The sequence below is a fragment of the Apium graveolens genome, chromosome 4 (genome assembly GCF_009905375.1).
Source record: "Apium graveolens cultivar Ventura chromosome 4, ASM990537v1, whole genome shotgun sequence".
Lineage (NCBI taxonomy): Eukaryota > Viridiplantae > Streptophyta > Magnoliopsida > Apiales > Apiaceae > Apium > Apium graveolens.
This window is the reverse complement of record NC_133650.1, coordinates 142,052,959-142,062,488: the sequence shown is the minus strand read 5'-3', so window position 1 is coordinate 142,062,488 and position 9,530 is coordinate 142,052,959.

The following is a 9,530-nucleotide window of genomic DNA, read 5'->3' as shown; positions in this document are numbered from 1 at the left end:
TGATATTATCTCCTGATGAATATCTTCTGATATCTTAAGTTCTGATAACTTATGTTCTGATATCTTAAGTTCTGACTTAAGTATAGGTACTGATTTCCAGTTAAGTCATGATTTGTCCTGTTAGTCAAGATCTGAAAACTAAACACAAATCATTATTAAACATGACAACACAAATATATCTAGCACTTTATTTTGGACATATAAAAATTAAAATACTCAAAATTTATCATATTTAAATATCCAAACACATATATCACTTAACAGATAATTCACCAAAATTTACTGAATAAATACAGAATATTTATTTATTGATAAAAATAATTACAAGATATATCTCGGATATTACATCCTTCCCCCCTTAAAAGGATTCTGTCCTCGGAATCTCCTAAGAAAACAAATGAGGGTACTTTTCTCGCATATCACTTTCTAGCTCCCAGGTTGATTCTTCAACCTTAAGGTTTCTCCATAATACTCTTACTAACTTTACAACTTTATTTCTTAACACTTTCTCTCTTTTTTCTAGAATCTCTATCGAACTCTCTACATAAGATAAATCTGCCTGAAGTTCTATCGGCTCATACTCAATTACATGCCTTGAATCTGGATTATACTTCTTAAGCATCGATACATGAAAGACATTATGAATATGCTCTTTATGCGGGGGTAATGCCAGTTCATAGGCTACCTTGCCGACACGCTTCAAAATCTCAAAAGGTCCGATGTATCTAGGTTTCAGCTTTCCTTTCTTTCCAAATCTCGTTAATCCTTTCCACGGTGACATCTTCAATAATACTAAATTTCCATCTTCAAATTCCATAGCCTTTCTTGATTGATCTGTATACTTCCTTTGACGGTCTTGGGCTGTAATTAACCTTTTCTGAATAACTTCAACAACTTCTTTTGTTTGTTGCACCAATTCGGGTCCAAGTATCTTGCGTTCTCCTACTTCATCCCAATATACCTGTGATCGACATTTATGTCCATAAGGAGCTTCGTAGGGTGGCATCCCAATTCTAGCAAGGTAATTGTTGTTGTAAGTAAAATTTACTAAGGGTAAATGCTCGTCCCAACTTCCTTTGAAATCAATAGCACAAACACGCAACATGTCCTCAATTGTCTGAATCGTTCTCTTGCTTTGGCCATTTGTCTGTGGATGGTAAGTTATACTCATATTTAATCTGGTTCCCAAATATTTTTGAAAACTTCTCCAAAATCTCGAATTAAATCTCGGATCTCGATCGGATACAATAGACACATGAACTCCATGACGAACTACTATCTCTTTCAGATACATGTGAACCAACTTGTCTAGTGAAAACCTTTCATTAATAGGAAGAAATTGAGCTAATTTAATAAGTCTGTCCACTATAACCCAAAGGGCATCATGGTTTCCTTTTGTCCTTGGTAATCCAACTATAAAATCTATGACAATATGCTCCCACTTCCATTCTGGAATCTCTAATGGTTACAATAGTCCACTTGGTCTCTGGTGCTTTTCCTTGACCCTCTAACATGTATAACATTTGCTGACCCATTCCACAATTTCTCTCTTCATATCTGGCCACCAATAATTTTCCTTTAAATTTATGTACATCTTGGTACTCCCTGGATGGATTGAATACCTTGAATTGTGAGCTTCCCGTAGAATTTTATTTTTCAACTCTGTCATTGGTGGAATCCAAATTCTGGAAGAAAACCTGAGGATACCTTGATCATCCTTTTGAGTACATAACTCCTCTCCTACCAAATGATTGATGTCCTGATCCATTACTTCCTCTTAACACTTCTTTACTTTTTCTAACAATTCTAGATGAAAAGTTATACTATGCATCTTTGCTTCATCAGGCTTGCAAACTCTGATTTCCAAATCCAATTTCTGAAATTCCTTGTATAATTCCTCAGGTACTGTTAGCACGTTCAATTTCTTTTTTCGAATTAACGCGTCTACCACAATATTTTCTTTTATTGGGTGATAGTTAATCATACAGTCGTAGTCCTTGATCAACTTCAACCATCTTCTATGTCTCATGTTAAGTTCCTTTTATGTGAATATGTACTTCAAACTTTTATGATCCGTATAAATCTCATATATTTATCCATATAAATAATGTCTCAAAATCTTCAAAGCGAATACTATGGCCCCTAGCTCCAAGTCATGAGTAGTATACTTCTGTTCATAAGGTTTCAGTTGTCTCGATTCATATGCAATAACCTTGTTGTGCTGCATCATAACACAACCTAATCCCTTATGAGAAGCATCACTATAGATTACAAAATTTCCTTGATCAGCTGGAAGTGACAAAAAAGGTACCGTGATTAGTCTCTTCTTCAATTCTTGAAAACTTTGTTCACACTTATCGTTCCATATAAACTTTTCATTTTTCCTGGTAAGCTTTGTCAAAGGCGTCACAATCTTCAAGAAATCTTGAACAAATCGTCGATAATATCCCGCTAATCCCAAGAAACTTCTTACTTCTGTTGGTGTTTTTGGCCTTTCCCAATTTATAATAGCTTCAATCTTTGTCGGGTCCACTTTAATCCCTTCATTACTGACTATGTGCCCTAAGAACTGAACTTCCTGTAGCCAAAACTCACACTTTAAGAATTTAGCATACAACATTTCCTTCCTCAAAATTTCCAAGGATTCCTTAAATACTCTACATGGTCTTCTGTTGACTTCGAGTAAATCAAAATATCATCTATAAACACAATAACAATCTTGTCCAAATATTCCTTGAAAATCCTGTCCATCAAGTCCATAAATGCTGTTGGGGCATTGGGTAATCCAAAAGACATCACTAAGAATTTATAATGACCGTACCTTGTTCTGAAAGCTGTCTTCGATATATCTTCTGGTTTAATCTTCAATTGGTGATATCCAGATCTTAGATCAATCTTAGAATTACTTGGCTCCCTTCAACTAGTCCAACAAATCATCGATTCAAGGTAATTGATACTTATTCTTGATTGTAAGCTTATTGAGCTCCCGATAATCGATGCATAATCTCATGCTTCCGTCATTTTTCTTGACAAATAATATAGGTGCACCATATGGGGACACACTGGGTCTAATTACTCCTTTATCTAACAACTCTTGCAACTGCTTTTCTAACTCCTTAATTTATGCGGGCACCATTCTATACGGGGCCTTGGATACTGGTTCCGTTCCAGGTGCTAAGTCGATTGCAAATTCAATTTCTCTATCTGGAGGAAGTCCTGGTAACTCTTCTGGGAACACGTATGGAAACTCATTGACCACTGGAATGTCTTCAAATTTTGCTGGCTTCTGATCTCTATCGATCATATAAGCAATGAAATGCTCGCATACTTGTCGCAATAGCTTCCTAGTTTGAATCATTGTTAAGAACTTCTTTGCTTGCTTTTGACCTTTAAACGTTACTACTTTCTCGTCTGGCGTCTTCAAAATTACTTTCTTATTACGACAGTCTATCTGAGCATCGTGCTTAGATAGCCAGTTCATTCCTAAAATAACGTCAAACTCTCCTAACTTAAATGGTATCAAATACACACAAAATTTATTACCAGAAATCTCAATCTAACAGTTCACACATACTTAATTAACAGATACACGTTCTTGATTTGTTAATTCCACAGTCATTATTTCATTTAACCATTCAACTGGACAATTTAACTTATTAATAAATTCTTGAGAAATAGAAGATCGAGTTGGTCCCGAATCTACTAGCACTTTGGCACATAAATAATTCACAGTAAGCGTACATGTCATAACATCGGTGTCCTGAATAGCATCCTTCACAGACATGTCAATAACTCTAGCCCTTGGAGGCTCATTCACTACTGGTGTGGATCCCATAAGTCTCAATGCATTACTAATTGGGGATGGTGTCTTGCAATCCCTTGCTATGTATCCTGGCTTTCCGCATTTAAAATATGTAAATCCAAATGCTGGAACCTTGACTGCTAGATTCTGCATAGGTTGATCCTTATTGATTGGCTCTCTGGCTGGCTGGTTATGGCACTCCCTTGAATAGTGCCCTTTCTGATTACATTTATAGCAAACCACATTCAACTTGTTATAAACTCTTCCATGTTTCTTCCCGCATACCTGACAATCTGATAGAGTTAGCCTTAGCTGATTCAGATAGTTCCCAGTGGCTGGACGGTTGCCTCATCCTCCATCGCCTGCATTTTCCTTTTTAAAATTGAAATTTCTCCCTGGCTGAAACTTTCCTTTCTTCTGGTTAAAATTTGGAAACTTCCCCGATTGTAACTGTCCCTCATTTCTTTCAAACTTTCTTTTCTTACTCTCCTTCTCCTTTTGTGACATTTCGCTCTCTATTTCTGCAATCATGGCCTTCTGTACAACTCCTGCATAGATATCCAATTCAAAGATGGCTACCTTCCCTCGGATCCATGGCTTAAGACCTTGTTGAAATCTCTTAGCTTTCTTCCTATCAGTATCCACATACGACGATACAAACCTTGACAAATCTTCAAACTTACTTTCATAGTCTGCTACTGACATATTTCCTTGCTTCAACTCTAGGAACTTCAATTCTATTTGATCCTAAACAAACTGGGGAAAATACTTCTCTAGAAACAGTTCCTTGAATCTCTCCCAAGTGATAACATCTGTACCTTCCAATGTCTTAACAGTTTCCCACCAGTAGATGGCTTCATTCTTCAAATAATAACTTGCAGACTCAACTTTATGTTCCTCCTCACCATAACCAAAGCAAATGACTTCTCTATCTCCTTTAACCAAACTCTCGATTCAATCGGATCTAAAGAATTCTTGAACTGAAAAGTCTTAAAAGTTACCTGAGGATTGGTCTGTCTCTGCTGCTGTTGAGTTAGTTTGATTGTTTGTTGAGCCCAGATATGAAGAATCTGGGCTACTGTTGGGTCTATGGGACCTGGATTTGCATTCTGGTTATTATTGTCTTGGTTGTTATTGTTGGTTTCTTCATTCCGGTTGGTTATTATTGTCTTGGTTATTATTGTTGGTTTCTTCATTCTGGAAGGCATTTTCTGTAAAGAATCAAACAACTTATTTAGCCTTTAAAATCAAATCCTTTTTATGAAAAGTTTTGTGTAAATAGAAATATATCTTTTTCAAAAAAATTATAATAGTTGAACTAAGTAAATTGCATGGTTCTTTACAGAATATAAACAGTTAAGGGAATAGGGTACATGGTATCACAGGAGTTTATAATAGGTGCAATAAATAAAGTAAGATAAAACATGTGCAGTAATGTAAATGACAATGCTGGAAAAAAAGGTACTGATATATATATATATATATATATATATGTTAGGTCCAAATGTACATACAGAGGGGGGGTGAATGTATGTTCTTCGTTTTCTAAAAATAATGGCAGCGGAAAATAAACCTCGAAAACGAAATAAACAAACACAAAGAGATTCACGGAATAATTATTATTATTAAGAAATTAAACCGTAAAGGTTTGCTTACAACTTCGAATATAAATAATTCGAAGCAACAAATATAGAGAGAACCAAAATAATAACTATCAAATTTAGGGTTCTATCTATCACTCTAAGAATTCAAAGCTTCTATCAAAAGATATTAAATACAATCAAGAGAGTTTTAAATAATTAGTGTTACAAGTTTGTAAGGCTTTAATTGGTGTGAAATAAATTTGGCATCACGTCTCTCCTTAATTTCAATAAATGAAATCAACTAACTCTACAAGAAAAATTCTGCAGAGAGTGTTTTTGCCGAGTAGTGTTAATCTGCTGCCATTCTTTGGTTTTCTAGATGGTAGAATGTAGGAGAGATAGAATTAAAATACGTGGCTTACCCATATCAACATCTTTTAATTTGACAGCCTTGCAAGAATAATCTGTATGGCGACCAAGAGTATCAGTAGCAACTTTTTGTATCAGCTTATTTGCCAAAACAGATTAATTCGCCTATGGCGACCTGTGCATGTACTTGGTTTTGTGTTTGTACAGAATAAACAAACATCACATGCAGCTTCCAGGAGGAAATGTACGCGGAGAAAGAAATTGGAGGTCCCCATACGTGCTAGCTACGCGCGAGGGCAAGGAAAACCAGCCACAATCTGCCTTTACATTTTTTTTCATCTGTGGCGATCAGTGTGGTTCAGTGTGCCGTTATTTTTTCCTTGAAAAATTCTTTCCACGGCGACTCATAAAAAACACATTTACTTGCTTTGCTGTTGAGTTTGTGTTTGTTCAAAACAAAATAAACAAACTCTTTTATTTTACAGAATTTTACCACATGCAGCTGTAGGAGAGGCTGTACACGGAGAAGAGAATTAGGCGCCAGGAGGTGGTTAAGATACACGCGCGCAGCAAGGCAGGGAGGAGTGTGCGTGTGCGTCACCCGCACGTGGCTCAGGTTGCGGCAAAACACCAGCCATTTCTCTGAATCTTGTACTTCATTTTTCCTTTTATTTCATGAGTTCAAATGAGTCTCTCGGCTGGGTCCCACGTGGATAAACAGAACAATACGCATGCATTCATCATTTTCTTTCTTTTGTTTGAAACGAAACTGAATGTCTCTCTTGACTAAGAAATAAACGAATGCTCTTGTTCCCGTGGCTGCAATTTTCTGTTAATAATTAGAGTGATTTTCTTTCTGCATGCATGTAAAGCTAAGCTGGCTGATTAAAACAAAATAAATATTTTACATTTAAAATAAATAATTAAATAAACTTTAAATTTATTTATTTATTTAATAAAATTCAAACATTGATTTTATTTTTCAAAATTAAATATTGATATTAAATTAAATAAATGAATTTTTTGATATTAATTTATTCATTTAATAAAAATTCAATTTTTAATTTATTTATTTTAAAATCAAATTGTGATCCAGAATTAAATAAATAAATGAGATGATTTTCATTTATTCATTTATTAAAAATATCAGTCATTGTTTTAAAAATAAATCCAGTAAATCCTCAAGCTATACTCCTCTGTATCTGCAGGCTTTCTAATCTCCGGAATTTTGTACCTCAACATATTTCAAGACTCCTCGAGTACAAAACCAACTTCACAATGTTCCTAAAAATAATACTCTGTTTCCTTTAACGGATCACTGACGTCTCGTGCACGGGTCTGGTTCATAAACGACTAGTTCCACTCTCAGGCCTTCATATTATACCCGTATAAATCACTGTTAAGTCTTCTACCAAATAAAATCAACTTCACTAGGAATCCTTGAGGTCTTCACACTGATTCTGATAACTGCTTCGAATGACTCCAACCTTATTCCTCTGATGCCTGAACATATTAATGAACTTCATACGGATCATTGTTGACGTCTTCTTCACTGCAGCTAATCAAAATCTTTTGTGCATTTACCCAATTAAACAATATGTACTGATTTCAGTGGAACATAGATTATTTCAAAGTCCTTGTCCTATGTTGAGTTATCCAAACCAGTAGTGTTGAGATAAACATACAGCTTCAATCTTGCTCAACAATCTCCCCCTATTTGACTGTTACACCTGACGGTCAAATAATAATGGAGAAGTAACAGTTTGGAGGATAACTCAACTAACCTTATCAAAAAATCTTCAATCATCTTTCAACTTTCAATCCGGGACTTGGAAATAATACTATTTTATATCTACCGCATCTTCTATATGCATTCAGCTTCAGCAAAGAATAGGTTCTTCTCTCCCTTATGTAAAGTTGCAGATAGATACATCTTCCAAACACTATCTTCAATAACCTTCAGATATTCCCATAAAGCTCATAGAAAACATTTTGAAACTTAGAACCAAAACTCAATAATCTCCCCCCCTAAGATGAAGAATCCCTTCCTTAGTATAATAAAGTTAAAAATCCCCCTTCTTAGTTACAGAAAGACTATTAGTCCATAATCTCTTTATAATCTCTCCCCCTTAGTTGAGTAATCCTTCAAAATGTATACAGAGTAAAACCTTAGGATCAACCAACCAAGTGAAGAGAATATTTGGTAACCATTCCTCACAGTGCAAGTATGTGTGGACTTATCAAATTAACCAACCAAGATCATATGTTCTCATTCAAGATCAGAGATAAAGAGTCGAACATGATCTAGGATTCAACTTATTGCCATTGACCTTGATATGGTTTGACAATGATTGTTGTGTCAATACCTACCTTGTATGTGTGAATCTCACATGTACATTAGAAACATTTTGATCAAGGAGTAGTGACTCTTATACAGATGCCCTGGCTGACAGGAGAATTTTCAATAGATAACATTCTGTTGGGAGAATGCACCTAGTAACTATTTATATGCCTTTTCAGCTCTATATCCTTTTGAGAGAATACAGATGGGCTTAGAGATGTCTCAAGTTATAGATACTCCACTTCTTTGTGAGAGACAAAACTGTAGGGTTGACCTTTCCTTCCTTATGTGGTGCTTCTTAGCACTATCTTCCTCATTCTCAACACGACTCCAATATCAAGTGGTAATTTTGTCTGATCACTAAGTTGATATCTCAAGAAAAGTGAGTGAATCAGAGCAAAATATGGGGGATATATCAGAGTAAGGTAATAGAATACTTTTTGAGAAGTGTTTGGTTCTAATGACTTGGGTTAGAACCTATGAGGTTTGATAGGCTCTTAGTCAGTTCCTAAAACCACTGAGGGTGTTGAAGATCACAAACATCTGAAGTACAATATCAGAGAATTTGATGATTAAGAACAGAGTTATTTCAGAACCAGAGATTTTTTACCTTTACTTACCACAATATGGATTCATGAAGGATGTCTCAGATGATCATGCTTTCTGATTCTTTTGACAGTACTACTCAATCAAATCTCATTAGCTCAAAACAGTTCAAATTAGTTTAATACAGATCAATACTGTAAAGGAAAGAGAGTGAACATTGTTCTAAACTTATAAGACTTATATAAGGTAATCAGAATATAAGGAATATATCAAGATTTAATATCCAGAACATAGTAAGCATAGCAAGATCATAAGAGTTACACATAGGATCAACATATATGTCATACAATCAATCATATCATAAATATTACTAGTTATGTTGCATATTTATTCTAGTACAAGACATACAGAGTTATTCTAGCATGAACAAAGAATCAGAGTGACCAAAGAGTCTGTTGTCAGAGTTGCCTAGGGTCTGAAACTCCAAAAATCATACAGAATTACTCGAAAATCATGATACAATCACATAGAATATAATCAGAGATGTGTGTGTGTGCTAAAATAATTATCAATATCAAGAGTGTTTTCATTAGAGATAGCATATAACATGTAAATATTCAAACAACTCATATATTACATCAAAAACTCTAACTTACTTACCACTAGCATATAACATGTAACACATGGTAATCAGTTAGCTTTAAAACAAGTTTACAAAAATGGATATATATATATATAATGAATAGATATGTAAACTTACTTTCCCCTCAAAGCATCATCATTGGGTAGTAAAGTTTACCCACACCAAATTACATTTGTTGATTTCCAATTAATTGGACAAATTCAACATGCCAAGTTCACTAACCAACTTATGGAAGGTAACTTCATC